A 22696-nucleotide genomic window follows, 5' to 3' on the forward strand; every position below is an offset into this window, starting at 1 on the left:
TGGATGGCATGACTTCAGGGGGCAATGATTTTTCAATAGATAACAGTAGATGTTTCCATCTCATTGTGTAATTAGCTGGATTTGTAGTGAGACCCCGCTGCTAATAAGGCAGGAGTAGGGGACCTAGGCTGGCTAGGTTTGTGGATTAGGCCATTTTGAAGTTTGGGTAATTATGCTGTAAATGGCTGAGGAACTTTCCGAACTTTGAGATCCCTGTTGTGATAAACATGGTGGAGGAGGAGGAGAGGGCTTGACGTTTGAAACCTGGGATTCTTCGCCTCACGGCTGGGATGGTTGGTTGGGGTCACTACCCATCCCTCTTCCCACCCCCATCTCTGGGTTCTTTCCTCCAGGATCTTGTTTCTTTGGGGAAATTGAATTGTCACGTCCTGAGATGGCTTCTGCAGCCTGTAATTCAGCCCTTTTATCAGTGATGGGCTTTCTCAGATGTTGGGAAGTATGGCGGGAGGGCTAGAGTAATTTCTGCTCATCACTTGCCAAAGGATCTAGTCAGACTCCTGGCGTTCAGAGCAGGGCTGAGTGGTGGAGAGAGCCCAGGCCATCGGGATGAAGTGTTTGCCAAAACAGCAACTCAAGGTTCTTTGACAGGCCCTGTGGCCCTGGCAGATTTCTTCACCTCACAGTTTGCCTCCTCTGTAAAGGGACTTACTTCCTGGAGTTGTGCTGAGGATTAAATGTAACGAAGTATGTAAAGGGCCCCTTTCTTGTTCTTCCCTCTCTGGTGGTGTGCTGCCAGCATTACCTTTCCAGCTTTACAGTCACCTCCGACAATAAACATGTTCCATTCACTGGAACCCTCCATTCCAGCCCAACTAGTCTCTTTCCCATCCCCTAAAACATACGGGGTTTTGCAGACCTTTCTTTTCTCTCTGGCCGGTCTCCTGGTATGTGCCGCCTTCCCCATCTCTTTTGCCCAGCCGCACCTCCACTCCCTTCCTGAAGCTGTCCCATCTCTCCTACCGGAAGGTGGATGCCTGGAGAACCTCTGGACTCTTAGGCTATCTTCCATATTTTTGCCCCACTTGGGTTTTAACTTACTGAAGGGATTTAACTTACTGTAGAATTCATTATGGTGGTATCTTATTTATAGTAGATCCTTATCTAGGTTTATTAAAAAGTGAATGAAGCATTTGGGTACAGGGCAGAGTGACCAGTGGCAAAGGTAAACAGCCCCTGTGCCTGCTAGGCAGTGGGGGGGTCTTCTGTGCCCTTTCCCACTTCTCTGGGTTGGGGTTGCCTGTCCCCTCTCCTTGTGCCTGTTCTACTGCGACCCAGTCAAGGGACCCGATCTTCCTTCCCTGTCTCTGGGCTGTCTGTTCTCTGCGGCGGTTTTCTGAGTTTTGATGTGGCAGGGCTTCTGGCTTTCTCTAAGAGTGCTGGGCATGGGCATCCACCTCTGCATATGGAGCTGACCTGCCTGGAAAGGCCACAGCTTAACCACCATGAGCTATATAGGGGCCTAGATTATCTACAACTTTGCCACTCAGAACAAGGGCCAGGGACTTCCCTGATGGCGCAGTGGTTAAGAATCCGCCTGCCAGTGCAGGAGACACAGGTTTGAGCCCTGCTCCGGGAAGATACCACATGCCGCGGAGCAACTAAGCCCGTGCGCCACAACTACTGAGCCTGTGCTGTAGAGCCCGCAGCCACAACTACTGAGCCCGCGTGCTTAGAACCCGTGCTCAGCAACCAGAGAAGCCACTGCAATGAGAAGCCCGCGCACCGCAACGAAGAGTAGCCTCTGCTCACCGCAACTAGAGAAAGCCCGCGCAGCAACGAAGACCCAACGCAGCCCAAAATAAATATAAAATAAATAAATAAATTTATTTAAACAACAACAACAATAAAAAAAAAAAACCAAGGGCCAAAGACCAGCATCATCAGCTTTCCCTGAGAGCATGAATCGGAGTTCCAGACTGCATTTTAACAAGCTCCCCAGGTGACTGCACCCAAGGTTTCAGAAGTCCTGCTCTAAGCATCCTTCCTTATATAGAAACTCGAGGTACAGAGCTTTCCCGTTGCAGCCGTACGAATCAGGAGCCCTAGATCTTGCACAGTATTTGAAGACTTGGCTTAAATAACTTTTAGTTCATGTGAACTCTCCGGTGTGATATTATACACTTAAAAATGACCTCACTTTGGGTTGAATTTGAATTCGATTTTGTCAGGAAACTTGTCCATTAAAGGTGTGACTCCAGAGGACTTGCAACACTAAGGGTGGAGCTCTGTCCCTCTGGGAGCCTTAGCTTTTCCTAGAGGAGCGTGTGTCTCAATTTATAAAGAGAGCCAGTGGAGAAATTGGATTTGTTAGGAAGAAGTTTGGTCTGTGGACGACTTTTCAGGAATACGTTTGGTTCATAAAGGGAGGCAATGTCTCCACTGGGCTGCAACAGTTGTAGTTGTTAAAGTTTTGGAGGATTTCATATTTTGGAGTGGGGCGGGTTTGGGTGAGTTGCGTGTTTTTGAGCCAGTACAGCTTCTGTGAGACTCATCTGGGAGGGAGGGTGGCCGGTTCAAACTCTAATATTTGAGCCAAGAGCAGTGTGGGACCAGGGATTCAGTCTTTGGTGTGTTCCTGATGGAGGAAAGGGTCATTAAACCGGGCTGGGTATCCTTGGCCTGCGTCCCTTAGCCTCCCTCGGCTCTCCCTAACCTCAGTACATGCCTCTCTGCTCTGTTGCCCGGCAGAGCCACGTGGTGGGAACACGGTTGCTGGCGCGGGCTCTGGCCTTGCCCGCGGGCTGCCGGCCTGCCTCTCTCCTTGAGTCCTGCGCTGCCCCCCACCCCCCAGCTGTCTGGTCCTTTGTCCTGAGGGTATGGGGGTTCTGCCATGTGGCTGAGGTAGAGTCCCGCGTTGGGGTTCTTGGCTTCACTGCTCAGTGCGCATACAGCCCCGCCGAGCCCCCTGGCGCTTTGGTGGAGCTGGCACAGGAGCTGCTACAGCTAATCAGTGGTTTGAGGAAGCCCTCTGTAGTCTGTCACTTTTTCCATCCTCTTTTCTTCTCTGAGTTCAGGCCACTTCCCTCCCAGTAATGCTACACAGCAGCAGTGGGGCAGGGAGGAAGCTGTGCTGGAAGGGCTGACCTATGCGGGTGCCTTCCCCCTCTCGCAGCTTGGTTTGGGGTCCCGGAGCTCTCGTGTCCCTGTGTGCATTAACTGAGTGAATGCACAGGTGAGTGGAATGCAATCTACCGGCTGTCCTGCAGATCCTACGTTCCCTGCCAGAAACTTAGACCTTGATGTGCAGGACATGAACTGGCTGGCTTAGGTGTGTATGTAACTTCTGATAACTGGGTCCTGAGTCTTTGGGGTAGGGTTTGTGAGTCACACGTTAAGAAGACGTGGATTTGTGTTTCTCAACTACGTGGTCCAGAGACAATTGGGGAATATAGTGGGAGGGCAGGTAGCCAGAGGTACTGGTTAAAATTTGAGTCACCTGAGCCTTAACTGCAGGTCTGCCCATCAGAATCATTGGGGGAGGAGCCAGAAGGTGTAGTTTATTTTCCCGTTTGTTAGATTACATTGTATTGTTTGAATAGCCAATCCTGTCACATAGTTCAAGTCTCAAAAGGAAACTGCATTTTAAAAGAGCTTCCCAGATTCCTATCTACTCTCAAGTTTGAGAACCACTGTGTAGCCATAAGGAGAATTTGTCTGTCTAAAGTGGCGGTGTGGTGATGAGAAAGAGGTATTAATGCTGAGGGGTTTAGAATGGGCTCAATTCAAAGCTTTTGGGTGTCTTCTTTGGGTGAAGCTGTTTCAGGTGGCGCAGGAGGCGGGAAGGCGACAAGATTATGAGAATCAGATGAAGTATAATGGGAGGCGACACTTGGTAAAGTGCTAAATAGATGGAATAACATTCCAGAATGTGTAGGAAGGTGAGTCCATGATGCAGGAGCAACTGGGGGCAGTGGGAGGGCTTCAGAGAGGAGAAAGGATTGACTTTGCTAGTAGCTGTAGTCTGTGGTGACTGATCAGAATGATGGAAAGGCATTGGATCAAGAGTCTGAAAACTTGGGTGGCTCTCTGCTGATACCACACAGGATAAAGGAAGAGAAGTGACATCTATTGGCTCACTGCTGCTGGTCACACGACCCTGGCCTGGTTAATTAACCTTTCCGAGCCTCAGTTTCCTCATCTGCAAAATGCAAATGATGCGGACTCCTGCCTTGCCCGCCTCTGGGAAGTTAGGGTGTAGCAGTCGCAGCTGTGAAGGTGGTTGACCCGGGGAAGCAGCCCCTCTGGTCAGCCCTGCTATCTCTTCCCAGAGACGGTCCTGACCTTCTGTCTCCCTTTAAGGTGTCAGCCTTTCGTTCCAGTCCCGTCTTTCTAGAATGGTTTGCGAGGGCTCAACTTGGTCACTCTTGACCTATAGCTTTAGAAAAGGTTTTCTCATTCTAAAGCACAGATTTTCTAAACGGGTCTCAGTATTCCAACAGCAGCTCGGAAAGGTGGGCACAGCCACTTCGCGTTTCCTGGTAGGAACTCTTCCTCCCTCTATCCCGGTGGCAGATTCTCCCCAGGGTGATGAATGCTGGTTCAGGACCACCTCCCTCAGCCTGCTGAGGTGCTTCCAGGGAGTGAGTAGGAAAGTGAGCTTCTTGCAGCCGAGGCGGACTTTTATAATACCCAGGGGAGGGTGTTTATCATCACAGGATGGCTGTGGGGGTCTCCCCCGTCAGTTACTCTGTATGAACTCCTCCCATGAGAACCATGGGGAGGTTCCCGAGGTGCGGTGTGGTCTCCTAATGAGGGGGTTAAGGTGGCCAGAGTGGGCGCTGGCATGCACCGCTTCTCCTCCAGGAGACACAGTGACTCTTTTGTCCCCTTCTTGGGTTGGTGTTGTTGGTGGTGGTGGTGGGGGCAACGAGGAGAATGCTTGTCTGCTCTTGGGACTTCTGGGATGTCCTAGCAGCTAGCTCATAAGGTGCCTTTGTGCAAGTTAGAAATAGGCACCCTTCCTCCAAGTGACTGCAGCCCTGCATGAGGACACAGGGCTTTGGCTAGTGGAGCACAGGCAGTATTTCAATAGTACCCCCTTGGCCGGGCATTTGAGCAGTGCACAACCTGTACGGTCGTACATGGCTGTGCCACTGGAATGAGAGCCTTGCAGCTAGTTGCTCTTTGCTTCCCAGTTGGTAGGCCAAGATGATTTTGGCGACCTCTATTCTAATAATATGTTTCATAGGAACCCTTTTCACTACTGTTCTCCTGCCTCCTGTGGTGGGGGTGTGGGCACTACTGCTCATAACATACACTAGGAGAAGCCTGGGAGGCTGGGCCCCCAGTGCTGTACCCATTCCACAGTATATGTCTGTGGCTGCTGAGGTCTCGGCCTGTTTCTGGGCTCCTTTCCCCGCCAGAGGATTTTGCTGCCTTGCAGAATCAGGCTTCTAGCCTGATGTGATCACTGATGTAGAAGGCTGTCTGTCTTCAGGGAAGAAATGCTGCTCAGAGTTTATTTCCCATTTCATTAAGGAGCTTCATGCTTACCTGTCTCCTGTGTCCTCTCTCCCTTGGGGCCCCCGGGGCCTCCCACAGCCCCAGGTAAAGTGTGTGGGCATTCCTGATTCAGAGGAATTCCTGCAGTAGACGTGGTGTCACTTCGGTGGAAAGGATGGGTCCTAGGTCTTGCTGGACTTTAGTTCTGGGTACCCTACGGGTGTGTTCCTCCCTCTTAGCCTGAGGAGACATTGTGAGGAGCACCGGGTTGGGACTTGGGAGATGTGGAGCCTGCTTCCACATTTGCCCCAGATTGCTCGTGTGACCTTGGGCAAATCCCACCTACCTCTCGGGCCTCAACTTGAGAAGCCCTTGGAGGACCTTGCCTGTGGTGACCGTTGAGGCCAGCGCAGCCTTACCATCCACAACCCCCAGCTGTGCTTCTGCCACACCTTGTAAGGTTGTCCCCCTCGCCCTCAATGTTGGGAGAGCACTTGCATCTGAGGACTGCGTTTTATTCTGGAGTGTCCAGTGCATGGGCACAGATGCGTCTGGACTCGATCAGCTGGAATTAGGGTGTCTTTCCCTGGGTGCCAAAGGGAATGAAAGGTTTGGAGAGTTTGGGGAGGGAGTTCTTATGAGAAAAAAAACACACGAGAGTTCTTATCTGAGTATGGGAAAGCAGCCATCTTTACCTGGTTCGTTTCAGTCTCAGTATTTGAGGAACCAGTGTCCGGGTGGGGAACCCCTTTTCTTCTCTTGCACAGAAGGAGGACAACTGGAGGGAGACTTGGAGTTGGGAAGAGGGCTTGGGTGTGCTTTGGGAGAGCCTCGTCCGTGATGACCGACAGCTGTACTCGGCTCTGCAGTTTACAGAATGCTTTCACTCGCACTGACTTTCCATCCTATCAAGAAGCCACAGAGGCAGGATGCGGGTGGTTGGGTTTTGTTTGTTTGTTTGTTTCTGGAGGAGTGGGGGTGGGAGGCATTTGACAGGTAAAGAAACTGAGGCACAAAATACGATCCGCTCAGGACTGCAGAGCTGGTAAGTAATAGAGCCGTTTCCGTGCTCTCATATGTCCTTGTATGTATGTCATCACTAGAGTCTATGAAATGTTGCACACACGCCTTGGAACCAGGTGACTATTGGGGAGTGGATTTTGCAGCCGAGATAACTCTCTGGGTGGGCTTAGAGGCAGTCCTGCTAGAGTCAGAGGGAGTGTGTCCATAACTTAAACCTGGAGAGATCTTTTGGGACACAGCATTCAGGATTGCTCATTTTTCTCCCCCCACCTTTTTGGTTACAACAGTCAGGTTAAAGTTTTCAATGGTCCATTCAGAGGTTTGTATATGTCTTAAAGTTTTTAGTGTTATGATCAGACTATATGTAATCTAGAAGTCCAGAACACTGTGCCTGCATCCCCAAGATTGGAGCTTTTCTCATGAACCCATGAGTCCTAAGTCTCTTCCGCCTGGTGCTTCTGGAAGGTCATGGGCAGTTACAGGCCCGGGCTTGCAGGTGTGCTGCCGCATTCCAGACCGGTGTGCCTGCTGAGAGTTGCATACTGGGTTATGCTGCGGTGGAGACCACATAGGTGGTAACAGAATCATCTCTGCTCTCAGTTTACCTCCTCTGATGTCTTTTGTACAGATAGATGTGCCCGTGCCCTGGCACATAGTAGGGGCATGATGGATGTAGATTTCCTTCCATTTCTGACTTTGGAGGCAAGTCTTAATTCTCAAGAGGCTTCGGAAGAGGTTGAACAATGACCTCGACATCCTGAGAGACGTAAGTTCTTTGGTGCCAGGTGTATCTCCCTTTGGCTCAGCCATTGACCGCGCTTGGCAATCCTGCTAAGTTTGTTCTTCCGCTTCTGAAGTTCTCAGGTTGCAACATGGGAACTTACGCTCTATCATGGAGGGTGCAAAGCAACACTTCAGTGTTCTGATTCTTTTGTAGCTCATCTATTAAAAAAACACACAAAGATGAGCTGTTTCCCAGCTGGGAGAAGAAAGAGTAGGCTCCTTCAGGCTGGCAGTTCCATTGAGAGGTGGTGTGCTGGGATGGCATTTGTGATCCCAAGTTCACTTCCAGCCACCTGAATAACAAAACAAATCACAGACAAAGAAAACGGTTGTCTTACAGTCTTGGGGGTGGGTGGGCGGGGAAAGGAAATGCTGTTGGTCTTGGAGCTGCAGCTACAAAGAGCAAATCATTCTGTTTGGTTAATTTAGCAGATTAAACCAATTGTTAAACTGACCAATTTAAAAAATGCCCAACTTGCCAGCAGTTTTGCAGCTTGTGATCTGGGCTCCTCCTCTACCCTAGGGGTTCGGGCCTCCTGCAGGAGGAGCTTGGAGGGGAGGGGGGAATGCGGTGCCTTGGAACAAGCCCTGGGGGCCTGGAGGAGGATCTCTGTCTTTTCTTTACCACCCCCCCCCACCAAAAAAAACCTCCTTAAAACAAAAGGCTTTTATTTAGTAAACACCCGCATGGCACCCAGCCCAATGCAGTGTCCAGAGTTGCTTGGTGCCGCAAGGGGGATGGGTGGGGGATTTGCCTCTTTATTTCTGTGTAAGAGGTTGGGGTGTTGTCAGCTGCTTCTCAGCCTTCGTGCCTTCCCTTACTCTCTTCGCCTTTGTTTCGAGGGCCTCTTGAAGATGGTCCGAGAGGTCCGCTCAGCTGGCCTGCTCTGTCTCCGGTGAGTCTCTACTTGAGCCTCCCCATGAGACTCTACTTGAGCCTCCCCATGAGACTCACTTTCCCAGGCACCCCGAATCTGCCACTGGCGACCCAGGAAGGGGGCAGGAGAGCCTGGGCCCAGCCGGGCCTGGGCTTGGGTGGCACCTCCCTCGGTCCCCTTCCCACCCGGCCGGGATCAAAGCAGCCTCCTCAGGGAGCAGGGAAATGCCTCTCCCAATAGCCCCACCAGTGAGTAAACAGCCAGGGCCTCTTGCAGCTTTTGAAGCGCGGTGCTTCGGCCCAGAGGAATGCAGAACATTTCATTTTAGGAGTGGACTTAGGTTTCCAGCGCTCTTGGTATTTGCAAATTTGAAACAAATGCCCTCATTTAGCAGCAGGCAGGCTGGGCAGTAAACCGGGGCTGTTTAAGGGCGTTTATGACGGTCACAGGTATTTGTGGGAAGAGGAACCCCAGCAGGTTTGGGAGAGGACAGAGGGTTTATGGTGAGGTGGGTTGTACAAAGGCCCCAGCCAGGTCTCCGGTGGAGGGTTGTTGTTAGGTGGGCTTTGCCATAAAAAGCATTGCTGCCTCCTGCCCCCCAGGAAGTATCTCCTTCTGGCAGACAAAGGGGTTTGGGATGGTGTTTAATCCCCAGGGTTGATGCTCAGGGCCTTGCCCCTCTCACTTGGCTGCCAAAGTATCAGATTTCCAATGAACCCTTCCTTCTCCCACTCCCAGAGCTTGAAAGGCTCATTAAATGTGCTTTATGTATAACAAGTTGGCTGAGAGCTTCCCCCCTTCATTTCCAGCCAGTTTTGTGAGGAAGGAGCTAGGGAAACCTGTTTTCCTTTTGTTGTTTTTGGAAGTAGGATCTGTGAAGGTGCAATTGCAAAAAGACCCTAATTTCAGGAATCAGCAAGCAAGTGTTGTTTGCCCTTGAAGGGGCGGGGCAGCTTAACCAAGGCTGGTCTGTCTGAGGCCTGGCTGCCCCGCGCCGGCCCCCATGCCCCCAACCCCGGAAATTCAGAAATCTGTTCAGGAACTGAGTTCTGGCTTTGCAGCTTGCTCCCCGGGAGACCTTAGTTCACTTTGCCTCTCTGAGCCTCAGTTTCTTCTTTTGTAAGATGGGGATGGTAATACCCATCCCATTAGAGGTCTCGTGAGAATTAAATGAGCTAGTACTGTATTTCACGAACTCTAAGATGCTCTCTCTCCCCCTCCCCAGTTTCACTTCTTTGGTTGTGAGATAATTATGTAATGTTGTGTCTTAGTTTAACTGGTACCATTTCCTTTTGCTGGAACATAAATAATGGTGCATCTTTAAAATCAGTGACATCTTTGAAATTCAGTGTATGCAAAGGACTTCGTCTGTCCTATTGTGAATACTTGATAAAAGGTAGTTAGAATGTGATTTAGTTACAGACCTGTTTTTGCTTCCTATCTATTAGTAACTTCCAATAGAAGCTGTCTTCCTTTTAGTCTGGCACATAAATAACAAAGGATGTTTAAGGCAGATGGCCTCATGCTAGGTAATGTGGGAGGGGAGGTCGGGGAACTTCTAAATCCTTAAAAAGCAAGCGATATCCAGAAGAGGAGGTAGCTGTCCCTAAGAGGGCAAACAGTCTCTTGTGGAAAGAAAATACCTCTCTTATGGTAGAGTCTCCAGTTATTTATTTATTTATTTAGCCACACCACCTGGCATACGAGATCCCAGTTCCCCAACCAGGGATTGAACCTGGGCCCCGGCGGGGAATTCCCCTAGAGTCTCCATTTTAAAAGGCTAAGTTGAGGGACTTCCCTGGTGGTCCAGTGGGTAAGACTCCATGCTCCCAGTGCAGGGGGCCCGGGTTCCATCCCTGGTCGAGGAATAGATCCTGCATGCTGCAACTAAAAAAAAAAAAGATCCCGCATGCTGCAGCTAAGACCCAACACAGCCAAATAAATAAATAAATAAAATATTTAAAAAAATTAAAAAGGCTGAGCGGGGAATTCCCTGGCGGTCCAGTGGTTAGGACTTGCTGCTTTTACTGCTGGCGCCAGGGTTTGATCCCTGGTCAGGGAACTAAGATCCCACAAGCCATGCGGCCAAAAAAAAAAAAAAAAAGGACATAAAAAGGCTGAGCTATTCCAGGGGGAGACTGGAGACTCACTCCAGGAATGGATTGTCTGGTAGGCAAACTGAGACAGAACCAGAAGAGGGTAATGAACAAGGCAGGGACACAGAGAAGCACCAAAGAGGGGAGACACAGTAAATGCCAGGTGCTCAGAGGGTGAAGACCTGAGGGTGGCATGCGGAAGACCCCCAGGGGGTGGTAGCATGGGCTTCCGCTCACAGCAGCACCGTTGCGTGGGGTTGATCTGAGCTTTCTGGAGACAGCTGGTGCTAATCATTCTGCTTGGTGCTACCTGAGCATTGGCTGGGTGGTGCAGTTCCCCCTCAGGACACAAGTGGCCCAAAGGCTGGGGAGTTCTTCCTTTGCTTGAGTTTTGGTCCATCTGATGGTGGGATGGATTGGCTGTCAGGTTGGGATTTGGATGGCACATGAAAAGACAAAAATATGTCCCTTTTGTATGTGTCAGTGGATATCGAGAGCAAAGCTTTTTTTCTTTTTTAGTGGATTGCTGTGTAGATATGTGTTTTAGGCACCTCACCTTACAGGAGTTTCAGAATGCATTCTTTCTGTGTGGTTGCCCAAAACTTTAACCCTTGGTAGGTGTGCCCAGCTAGGAAAGGGGCTGATTAAGGGCTCGCCTGGAGGGCAAGAGCTCAGAAGTCCCAGGGTCTAGAGACCCAGCCCCTCCAGGGAGTCAATGCTCTGCTTTACTTCCTTTGGGAACGTTTTGAAGGAGAATAAAGCGTTGCAGATGCTGTGCCTTGAACAATCAGGAAGAAGGGCATTGAGGTTAAGAAAATTCCAGGGCTCTTTTCAGGGCGTTTCTGATGATATAAAAATGTATTTTGATAAAACTCTGAAACTTCTGGGGAAGCTGATCTTCCCATCGCCTGTCCTGGGAGGCAGGGGTTCTTTTCAAACCAGGTCAACAAATTCTTTGAAGCCCTTTTTGTATCTCAAGCACCCAGAGTACTACCCGCAGGCCCTCCATTGTCCTGAGCGTAACTAGTTGTCCAGTTTGAGAAGCCTTGAGAGGACTTGCCTGGACCTCCGTGGGGCTCCTGCCAGCTGCTGGCCTTGAGGGTGACGGCTGTAGCAGCTGAATTAACAGCCGTCTGTTCTGGGCCAGGCCGCTGCCTCAGCCTTGGGGAGAGGTGTTGATCAGGCTGATGGGGCAACAAATCCCCCTGAGCCCCAGGTTGGAAGTACATTAGTTAAACGTTGCTCTTAGACTCCTGACAAATTGCTTTCAGTTTTTGCTGCCAAAAGAGAACTCTGAAAACAGGGTGTAAATTGGGTTATTGACACTGTCTCTGTTTTTGTTGCTTCCATGAGGTTGGTGGAGGAGGGCGCCAGTCCAAGGGAGCTTTTCAGGTTCCTCTGGTACCTGACATCAGGTGAAGAGGAGGAGGGGGTGGGCATGTGGGGTGAAGTGCCCTTGAATGCAGGAAGTGCGGTGACTGGACAGGCCTTTGAGGTGCCTGGGACCAGCCTCTTTCATTAGATCAAAGAAATACCTTTTGTTTTTCTGCTCACACTTTCCTGTGCCCTGGAGCCAGAGTCGTAAAGAGGTGGAGTTGTGAGGGTCTGCATCTGGTAGTTGGGGTGGTAGGTGGAGGCGGGGCGGAGGGGGGGTCTTCCCTCCCGCTGTGCGCTTCCTGCATCCTGCTCCCACTGTCCTGGTGTGCAGGGGGTCTGCCTGGGCTAGCCTGGGCACCCCGGGCTCTGCTGGGCTGCCCTCCCGGTAGGGCCCCGCCTGAGCTGGGCTATAAGCTGGAGAAACCAGGCGCACAGAGATGAATTCCATTGCAGGCTAAGTGTTTTGTTGCTGAATCATTTGCATTCATTAAAAGTAGCGAAGGGTGAGTGATATTTAAGGCAACACCATGGGTTTGCTGGAGGCTGCTGCCTTAGAGCCTCATTAAGAATTCTTGGGGCCGGGGAAAGGATGGGCGTAGCTCATTCAAAGCTTACTTAACTTCTGACTGCCTTGGGCATAGGCCAGCTGCTAAAATATGAAAAATGTCTGCCCAGAAGCCCCCAGAGCTTGGCCAGACTGCCCTGGCCAAAGAAAACATACACTTACAATTCATTATTTAGCCTCCTCCTGCGAGTTTGCTCGTGTCTCTTCCTCCCCTGGGACCTTGCTGAGTTGGGGGCACAAGCGGGAGCAGGAAGGCTCCTACGTATTTTAAGGGGAAGCTTAGCCTAAAGCAAGTGCTGTCTACATTCACCCCACCCACCCCCTGTTCCCTACTGATGGACTTTAGGCTGTCTCTGAGGGTTTGCTCTTGTAAACAATGCCACCACAAATATCCTTGTATCTATCTGTACCCTTGGGCTTGTGTACCTGAAGGGTAAATTCCCAGAAGTCGAGCTGCTCTGTCAAAGGACAGGAATATATCACAACTGGGTACAACATTCTGTATTTATGTTATTTTTCTGGGGAGGGTGTTTATAGCTTTCATCAAATTTCTGAATCCCTGCTGTACAGTGGGCCTGTGAAAATCGCACGGGTTAAAGTGTGAAAACTAGTAAGCATGGTTAAGGTGTGAGACATTGCTGGGGTGACTGGAGAATTTATCATCCAACCTGGGGCATTGTTAATAATTATGCCAAGACAACCAGCATAAGCCAGGGTTGTTCCAGGTAACTTGGGAGGATGGTAGCCCAGTGCCCAACAAGATCTTTTCCCCTGATCTCTGGGACCATGTATGTTCTCTCTTCTACACCATGGAGCTCTTAATTACCTGCTCCATTTTCTTTTCCATTCTAGCAGCTGTGTTCTTTTTGTTGCTCCCAACTTGATGATGAGCTTGGTAAGGTGGGTCCAGTTCCTGACCTTTGTTTTCCCAGATGCTCAGTGGTTGTTCAAGTTGTTCTTGGAGTCCCAAGACCAGAATTTGAGTCCTGGAAGCACTGTAACTTCTGAATTCCATTTCTCTTCTTTTCTTTTTTTAAAAAAATATTTATTTATTTATTTGGTTGCACTGGGTCTTAGTTGCAGCAGGCAGCCTCCTTAGTTGTGGCATGCATGTGGGGTCTAGTTCCCTGACCAGGGATCGAACCCGGGGCCCCTGCATTGGGAGCGTGGAGTCTTAGTCACTGTGCCACCAGGGAAGTCCCTGAATTCCATTTCTTAATCTGCAGGATGACAATGATAATATCCACCTCATAGAGCTATGGTGAGGGTCTAATGAAGGAACGTTTGTGCAGGGGTGTTGCGGCGTGGCCTTTGTTTGTGGGAGGCAGGCTTCAGGGACACGCATATTGACATGTGTTGTCACTCCTTATTGACATAGACTTGGGAGCTCTTGAGCATTGCTGGCTTTAGATTTGTGCTTTCCACTTCTCCAGTTATTACCATCCCTTTAATTGCTCTCGTATCTATTCCCTCCCCTTTTATTCTATTGTCCGTGGCTTTGCCATTTCTCCCTTGGAATACTGCTGGAAAAAAGAAGTGAATTTTTGAAGGCAGCATCTTTTTTTCCCTCTCAAAAATGTCAAGAAGACACGTACTTCATGAAACCTAAGATAAAAACATCCGGTGAGTCGCAACAGACTGAGATAAAAAAGAAGCTTACCGGGAAGGGTGAAGAAGTAATAAGAGGACTGGCTGAGATAATGGAGTATGAGGAGACAAAAAATGCAATAGCAGAATCCAGTTTCCAGTATTCACTTTAAGGAGCTGAATCAGCACTGCGGTTAATCTAATCAATGTCATGCAGCTGAGGAGCTCTCAGAATCCAGAGGAAAATGTACAGTGAGGTGAAAATGATGAAAAAATGTGATAATTAGAGAAATAGATTCAAGATTTTAAAAAGGAATAAACAAAGGATATACAAGTAGAATTAAAAAGCAGATCCGAAGAGGCAAATAAAACACAATACATATAACAAAGGAAGAATTGTAGTATTAAAACATAAACCAGTTAAAAGCAGAGATAAATATAGCAGTTAGTATGATAAACTTCAGTGGAATATGTCTCCACAGAGGTAAGACAAAATTAAGATTGAGTTAGAAAAGTTTCATGTTCTTTTCATGAGACAAACCTAAAATACAGACAGTTCATTTTATTCTTTTTTTAACTTTAGACCAATAGCTTAATTTATTTCACTTATTATTTAGGAAAGAATATTAAGGTTATGAATTTTCTTCTGAGTACAGCTTTGAAATTAATAAATTTGAAATGAAAAAATACAGAATTGGTAAGTTCCATTGCTTCAGAAAAAACAAAAGAAACAAAACTTTGGCAAATGCAGTCAAGAAAAGGAGAGAAATGGTCAATAAGCAAAGCAAGAAAGGAAAAAGAAGCTTTAACCTCATTCCTGGCCTCACAACAATTTCTTGAGGCCAATTTCAACATACTAGGTACCTGGTAGATTCTGGGGACTTAGAGCAGGGAATGAGATGGAGCTTACCATTTAGTGGGAGGGCTTATGAAAATGTGTACTAATAATTACAGTTGTGGTAATTGCCATGGAAAAGATTTTTTAAGTTACAAGGGGTTACCATGTTCAATGCTGTGCTGAGAAATCAATGTTAGGAGAGTATAAGTTATTGAAATGTAATGAGCCATTAGGATGACTAACTAGACCAGTAACTTAAAAACAATTGAAAGATAGTGAGAAAACAAGACACCCCCCACCAAACTGTTGTATCAGAGGGCCTTGAGGGGAAATTTTGAAAAATGTAGAAAATAGAGCCTTGTGGAGTGCTTTATAGGCAGTCACAGAGTCAAGGAACAGGTGGATGGCCACACCGTGCATGTCACAAAGTTGATATGACCTTGATCCCAAATGCTGACTGACAGTGCGGAAGAGGAAAGTACACTACTTAGAAATACTGGTATGAAAGTCTAAAGAAAATACTGGCAAATACTATGTTAAAGATAATGTACCATAAATAATTAGGATTTACTCCAAAAATGGCATGGATGGTTTAATTTAACGTAATTCATCAAAATAAGAAGTCAAAGGAGTCACACAGTTATCTCAGTAGATGTGAAAATGACATTAGATACAAATTAACATCCATTCCTGTTTTTTTTTTAATCTTAAACAACAACTATCGTATTTAAAAATGAAATTATAGGGAGTTCCCTGGTTGCACAGTGGTTAAGAATCCGCCTGCCAATGCAGGGGACACGGGTTCGAGCCCTGGTCCGGGAAGATCCCACATGCGGCGGAGCAACTAAGCCCGTGCGCCACAACTGTTGAGCCTGCGCTCAAGAGCCCGCAAGCCACAACTACCGAGCCCGCGTGCCGCAACTACTGAAGCCCACGCGCCTAGAGCCTGTACTGCGAAACGAGAAGTCACCGCAATGAAAAGCCTGTGCACCGAAATGAAGAGTAGCTCCCACTCGCCGCAACTAGGGAAAGCCCGCGTGCAGCAGCAAAGACCCAACGCAGCCAAAAAATAAAAAATAAATAAATAAATTAAAAAAAAGAAATTATAATGCTGTTCTCTTTAAAGAAGTCACTACATTAAAATAATAAAGTCTCTACTATTTAACATTATTCTGGAAATTATAGCTGAAATGATACTGTAAGAAAACGAAAGTCAAAGTAAAGTTAATGGTCTTTGCAGGTGGTGCCATTTTTTTTTACATGTGAAACCCAAGTGTCAACTGAAAACCATTAGAATCAGTAAGAGAGTTGAGTCATTTGGCCAAATACAAAACTACACAAAACCCAGAAGTTTCACTAGTTATCAGCAAGTAACCTTTTAGAAAATACAATGGAAACGTTTATCCCATTCACAAAACCAACAACAATAAGAAAACCCATAAAATACGCAGGTGTAAAGCAATAGAATGGAAACTGTATGTTGAAGGAGTCAGTAAATAACACCCTTCTTTCCTCTGAATTTTAAACCAGTGGATGCAGGGAGGAAAGAAAGACAGACAGGAATTAGACAGATGGAAATTAGTGTATCACCTTTATTACAGATAAAGGTTAGGTTGAGGAACAAGGTTGTAATCTGAACAGGATAAGCTTGTCTGATTCATCCCTGAATTGTGTGTGTGTGTGTGTGTGTGTGTGTGTCTCTGATTCATCCCTGAATTAGGGTGTGTGTGTGTGTGCGTGTGTCTGATTCATCCCTGAATTAGGGTGTGTGTGTGTGTGTGTGTGTGTCTGTCTGTCTGTCTGTCTGTCTGCAGGGGGTATATTCCCCCTCCCCCAAGTGGGCAGGAGAGGAAGGATCAGAGCCAAACATATTCGGTGAGACATCACGCCTCCCTGGAACTTCTGGGAGGAGGTGGAGTGAGACTCCAGTGGTACCCCCTCCACTGAAATGGGGAAGAGTTATTCCTCCTTAAAACTTCCTTTGCTCCCTGAGCTCACCGGGGCTTAATTGTTGAAGGCCCTGGACTTCTAGGGGGTGTGGTTGCCTGGGGTGTGGCTCTTCCTTTCAAGGAAAGGGCACAGCTGTCAGCTATTCCTGCTTCCACCTTCACTAACCACACTGCTCCTTTGTGGGTGCTTCCAGGACACCCGGAGAACAGAGTACATTTCCCTCTAAAAGGCTCTTGAAGCAAAACAGGACAGTATTTAAATGAATTCCAAGACAGCTTTGCACCCAAGGGTGAAAATTCACTTCCTATCTATTTCCAAGCCCAAATCATGTGCAAACATATTTTCTTCTGAGTAAAGTAACATTTGAGAACAGGAACCCTCACTGCCCTGTTCACTGCTGTATTCCCAACACTTAGAACAGTGCCTGGCACTTAGTAGGCATTCAGTAACTTAATGACCATTCTCAGGGGGGAAAAGTGTGACATGTAATGCAGAAAATGCCTTATATTAGTGATCTTATTGATTACAAATTAATAAGAAAAAGATAACAGTAAAAATAAGGAAAAAAGTAGACAAATTGAATAGAAAATTCAGCTAACCAGTGAACATACAAAAGATGGCTTTATGTTGTTAAGAACAGACTAAATGTCTTAAATGAGTTGCAGAATAAAACAAAGTATCATTTTACATCTCTCAAATTGGCAAAGGTTAATAAGTATCAGTGTTGGTAAGGAAGCATAAACTGGTACAGCCTTTTTAAAGAGCAATTTGTCATTTATCAAAGCCCTGAAATTGCATTCTCTTTGGTCCAGGGGGAGTCCTGTTTCTAGGAAGTCATACTACAAGAAACATTCCCATTACCAATGTACATAGGTACCTGTACAGAGAGATTCAGTTGGGGCATTGTTTGTAATGGCAAAAAATTGAAAACCATCTGAATGTCCATGATTAGGGTGTTAGACAAATAGATTTTGGGTCACTGATACAGTGAAATAATATACGGTGGTTGAAATGAATGGGCCAGAACCATGTGAACAGACACGGAAAAATACCTGTGGTTAGCTGTAGGGCAAAAAAAGCAGTTTGCAGAATAGCAGGTGTTAATAGGTTGAATAGTGTCTCCTGAAAGGATATGTTCAAGTCCTAAGCCCTGGGACCTGTGACCATGACCTGATTTGGAAATAGGGCCTTTGCAGATGTAATCAAGTGAAGAGATGTCATTAAGGTGGGCTCTAATCCTATGTGACTGGTGATGTCCTTACAAGAAGAGGAGAGACACAGATGCGCACAGAGGGAAGGACGTCACGTGATGACGGAGGCAGAGCTTGGAGTGATGCAACCACAAGCCAAGGAGCGCCAGGGATTGCCTGCGACCACCAGAAGCTGGGAGAGAGGCATGGAACAGACTCTTCCTAGAGCCTCCAGAAGGAACCAGCCCTGCCGACACCTTGATTTGGCACCTCTGGCCTCCAGAACTGTGAGAGAATAAGCTTCTGGTGTTTTAAGCCACCCAGCTCTGGTGATTTGTTACAGCAGCCCTAGGAAACTAATAGACCAGGTATGACATTATCCCATAATCATGCCTCTGTGAATGTACCTTGACAAAGAGCTTCTTCAGTCCATTTTCTAACCTAACAGCCACCTCCTTGGAAACAGGGACTCACTGTGTTGGTGATTTTTTTTTGTCCGGGGACAGCCTAAGCAGGGTAAACTTGGATTTCACCTCCTTTGCCTGCTCCACCCCTCACAAAACAGTGTCCTAGTGGCCTTTTGCTGTGTTCCCCCTCATCATCCCTTAAACTCTGAGCATCCGGAATTACCCCGAGTTCGTGTTTTGTTTTTGTGCTTCTTTTTCTATTTGCCAAGCCCCGTTCCTTCTTTTTTTTTTTTTTAAATTTTTTATTTTTTGGCCGCGCTGTGTGGCATGTGGGATATTAGTTCCTTGACCAGGGATTGAACCTGTGCCCCCCGCATTGTAATTGCAGAATCTTAACCACTGGACCGCCAGGGAAGTCCCCAAGCCCCGTTCCTTCTTAAAATCTTGTTTTGAAGAGCCTTCTTCCAGGATGCTTCTCTGCCCCCTTATACCCTCACTCTGAGTTAAAAGCCTGCCTTGTGCACCCACCCATCGTGCACCCACCCATCATGCTGTGTGATAATGTGGTAAAGCCTAGTGATTATGATAGGTTTTCCTTTGGAGCCAGATGACCGGAGATTTGAATCCTGCATTTGTCACTTATTAGCTGTGTTACCTTGAGCAAGTGGCTTTACCTTTCTGTGCCTCAGTTTCCTCATCTGCATAACGGGGGTCGTAGTACCTACCTCACTGGGTGGTTGTAAGCATTAACAATGGGGTTAAAGCTCTCGCAATAGTGGCTGGCACGTAATAAGCGGTCAGTAAGCCTTTGCTATTGTAATTATATGTTTACTTGTCTGACTCCCCCACTAAACAGAGATACTTAAAGGCAGTAATTGTATTTTTCTCTCTCCATCCCCAGTGTCTTGCAGAGTACTTGGCACATGGTAGGCATTAAATAAATGATTGTTGAATTAATAATGATAATTAATGTAATTGCCAACCAGGATCCCATATTGGGCTCAACTCAGTTTGGATCCACATCATGCAGGGGCCAGTGAACCCGCCACAGATCAGCTGGTATTTCCCAAGCTCCTCCAATGGGCAAGGCGTCCACAGTGGAGGGGATGGAAGAGTGGACGTCCAGCCCCTGACCTCAGGGAGCTGAGAATCTGGTGGAGAAGATGGTGGAAGCGCATGAAACGTTAATAACAATATTAGGTCTTAACCGTTTGTGGGAGCAACAGAAGAATGTGCGTTCACAGTTAACTATTTCAGCCCTTGTTTTCCAAATTCCTTCTAGAGAGCTTCTTTTTTTAAAATAAATTTATTTATTTATTTTTGGGTACTTTGGGTCTTCGTTGCTGCGTGTGGGCTTTCTCCAGTTGGGGCGAGCGGGGGCTACTCTTCGTCGTGGTGCGTGGGCTTCTCATTGCGGTGGTGTCCCTTGTTGCGGAGCGTGGGCTCTAGCCACGCGGGCTTCAGTAGTTGTGGCACACGGGCTCGGTAGTTGTGGCTCGCGGACTCTAGAGTGCAGGCTCAGTAGTTGTGGTGCACGGGCTTAGTTGCTCCGTGACATGTGGGCTCTTCCCGGAGCAGGGCTTGAACCCTTGTCCCCTGCATTAGTAGGCGGATTCTTAACCACTGCGCCACCAGGGAAGTCCCATAGAGAGCTTCTTTTTAATAATGAAACATAGATCTGGAGGCTTCGTCAGGGTCAGATTTGATTTTTTTTTTTCCAGGTATACTTTCTCAGTAGGCACATAACATCTGGTTGTCTCTCTGGAATTAGCAGCCGTCAATAATCATTGCCAGATCCAGTATTTCATTAGGGGCTATACAATGGTGATACTCTATTTATCAGCTGGAGACTTCTATAAAGATAAACCGTCCCTTATTGACTGTTTGGTTACCCTGAGGTATAGCTGTTCACGAAAGGGAAAGTAAATGCTTCTTGACCAGTTTTTAAAATAATGAGCCTCTCGCCAGGCGTCCTCGAGTGAGTGACATCGTCTTTAAACCCTGCGTGGCAATCCCTGATGCACCGCCGTGATGCCCAGGGAAGACAGGGCAACCTGGAAGTCCAACTACTTCCTTAAGATCATCCAACTTCTGAATGATTATCCGAAATGCTTCGTTGTGGGAGCAGACAATGTGGGCTCCAGGCAGATGCAGCAGATCCGCAGGTCACTCCGCGGGAAGGCTGTGGTGCTGATGGGCAAGAACACGATGATGCACAAGGTGATCCGAGGGCATCTGGGAAACAACCCAGCTTTGGAGAAACAGTTGCCTCACATCCTGGGGAACGTGGGCTTTGTGTTCACCAAGGAGGACCTCACTGAGATCAGGGACATGCTGCTGGCCAATGACGTGCCGCCTGCCGCCCTGCAAAGTCACTGTGCTGGTCCAGAACACTGGTCTGGGCCCTGGGAAGACCTCCTTCTTCCAGGCTTCAGGCAGTACACTAAAATCTCCAGGGGCACCATCGAAATCGTGAGTGATGTGCAGCTGATTAAGACTGGAGACAAATTGGGAGCCAGTGAAGCCACGTTGCTGAACATGTCCCCCTTCTCCGTTGGGCTGGTCATCCAGCAGGTGTTTGACAATGGCAGCATCTGTACCCTTGAAGTGCGTGACATCACAGAGGAAACTCTGCATTCTCGCTTCCTGGAGGGTGTCCGCAGTGTTGCCAGCGTATGTCTGCAGATTGGTTACCCAGCTGTTGCATCTGTACCCCATTCTATCATCAGTGGGTACAAGTGGGTCCTGGCTTTGTCGGTGGAGACTGATTACACCTTCCCACTTGCTGAAAAGGTCAAGGTCTTCTTGGCTGATCCATCTGCATTTGTGGCTGCTGCCACCACTGTTGCTGCTGCTGCTGCTGCTGCTGCTGCTGCAGCAGCCCCAGCCAAGGTTGAAGCAAAGGAAGAGTCGGAGGAGTCGGACGAGTATATGGGATTTGGTCTCTTTGACTAATCGCCAAAAAGCAGCCAATTCAGCCAGCTTTATTTGTGAAACAAGGAAATAAACGCTTATGTCTCTTACCAAAAAATAAAATAAAATAAAATAAAATAATGAGTTGGTTTTCTATCATCCTTCAAAGGTGACCAATGTAGGACTCTGGGCTCTTCTTTTTTTTTAATTTTAAAAACATTAAAAAAAATTTTTAATCTTATGATTTGGCATTACCAGTGTCTTTTAAAAAATTTTTTATTGGAGTACAGTTATTTACAATGTTGTGTTAGTTGTAGGAGTACAGCAAAGTGAATCAGTTATACATATATATATATCCACTCTTTTTAGATTCTTTTCCCATGTAGGCTATTACACAATACTGAGTAGACTTCTCTGTGCTATACACTACGTTCTCATTAGTTATCTATTTTATATATAGTAGTGTGTATATGTCAATCCCAATCTCCCAATTTATCCCTCCCCTCTGGGCTCTTTTTTTTGTTTTTTTTTTGCGGTACGGGTGCCTCTCACTGTTGTGGCCTCTCGTGTTGCGGAGCACAGGCTCCGGACGCACAGGCTCAGCGGCCATGGCTCACGGGCCCAGCCGCTCTGCGGCATGCGGGATCTTCCCGGACCGGGGCACGAACCCGTGTCCCCTGCATCGGCAGGTGGACTCTCAACCACTGCGCCACCAGGGAAGCCCTGGGCTCTTTTTTTCTTTAAACATCATTATGAACTCACAGATTTTAAACTTACCAGTGTGTTAAGGCCATGTGGTTCTTACCATTATGAAGCTTAAAAGGTCCCTTCTTGGGCTTCCCTGGTGGCGCAGTGGTTGAGAGTCCGCCTGCCGATGCAGGGGACACGGTTTCGTGCCCCGGTCCGAGAAGATCCCACATGCCACGGAGCAGCTGGGCCTGTGAGCCATGGCCGCTGAGCCTGCGCGTCCGGAGCCTGTGCTCCTCAACAGGAGAGGCCACAACAGTGAGAGGCCCGTGTACCGCAAAAAAAAAAAAAAAGGTCCCTTCTTGGCCTCGCGGGAGCCTCTTCAAGCTGGCCCTGAACCTTTTGATGCGGCCCTGCTTGTTTTTGCTCATTTCCTCGTATGATAAGATGTTCCAGGTTCATCCAGCACATTTCCTGCCCAGACCTGGAATCAGGTACTTCTCCAAGGAAGAAGGGCATGAATTTTTTAGGATATTGGTACAATATTACCAAACCACTTTCCAGAAGGACATTATTATCATTTACACTCCCATCTGCAAGGCATGAGGACCATTTTCTCTATATACTCAACCAGTGTTGAGTGTTATTTTAAAAACTTGGCATTCATTTGATAGGGCAGAATGATTTGCATTTCTTATTTGCATTTATGTTCCAATTTGCATTCATTAGGTTACTGGTGCATTGGAATGTTTTCTTATATTTATTAATCATTTATATTTGTTTTGAGAAGACATGCTGTTTTGACCATGTTACTATTAGAATTTTAGTAGTTCTTATGATCGATTTGTAACTGTGTATCAAGGCCAGCAGCCCCTTTTCTGTCAATTGCTAGAAACCATTTTCCTAATTGGTCGTTTGCCATTGGGAGTTGTTTACAAC

At 47.5% G+C, this 22696-nt stretch overlaps 1 protein-coding gene and 1 pseudogene across 2 annotated transcripts in view; both read left to right on the forward strand.

Annotated features, from left to right (window-relative positions):
• Positions 1-22696, forward strand: part of PTK7 (protein tyrosine kinase 7 (inactive)) — a 60833-nt gene that overhangs the window by 2167 nt on the left and 35970 nt on the right. The window lies entirely within an intron of this gene.
• LOC308623891 (large ribosomal subunit protein uL10-like) lies at positions 20129-21198 on the forward strand (annotated as a pseudogene). Its single transcript has one exon. The product of its transcript is annotated as a large ribosomal subunit protein uL10-like (transcript).

Source organism: Mesoplodon bidens (assembly GCF_964165515.1).
Source record: "Mesoplodon bidens genome assembly, chromosome: 10".
Classification (NCBI taxonomy): Eukaryota; Metazoa; Chordata; class Mammalia; order Artiodactyla; family Ziphiidae; genus Mesoplodon; species Mesoplodon bidens.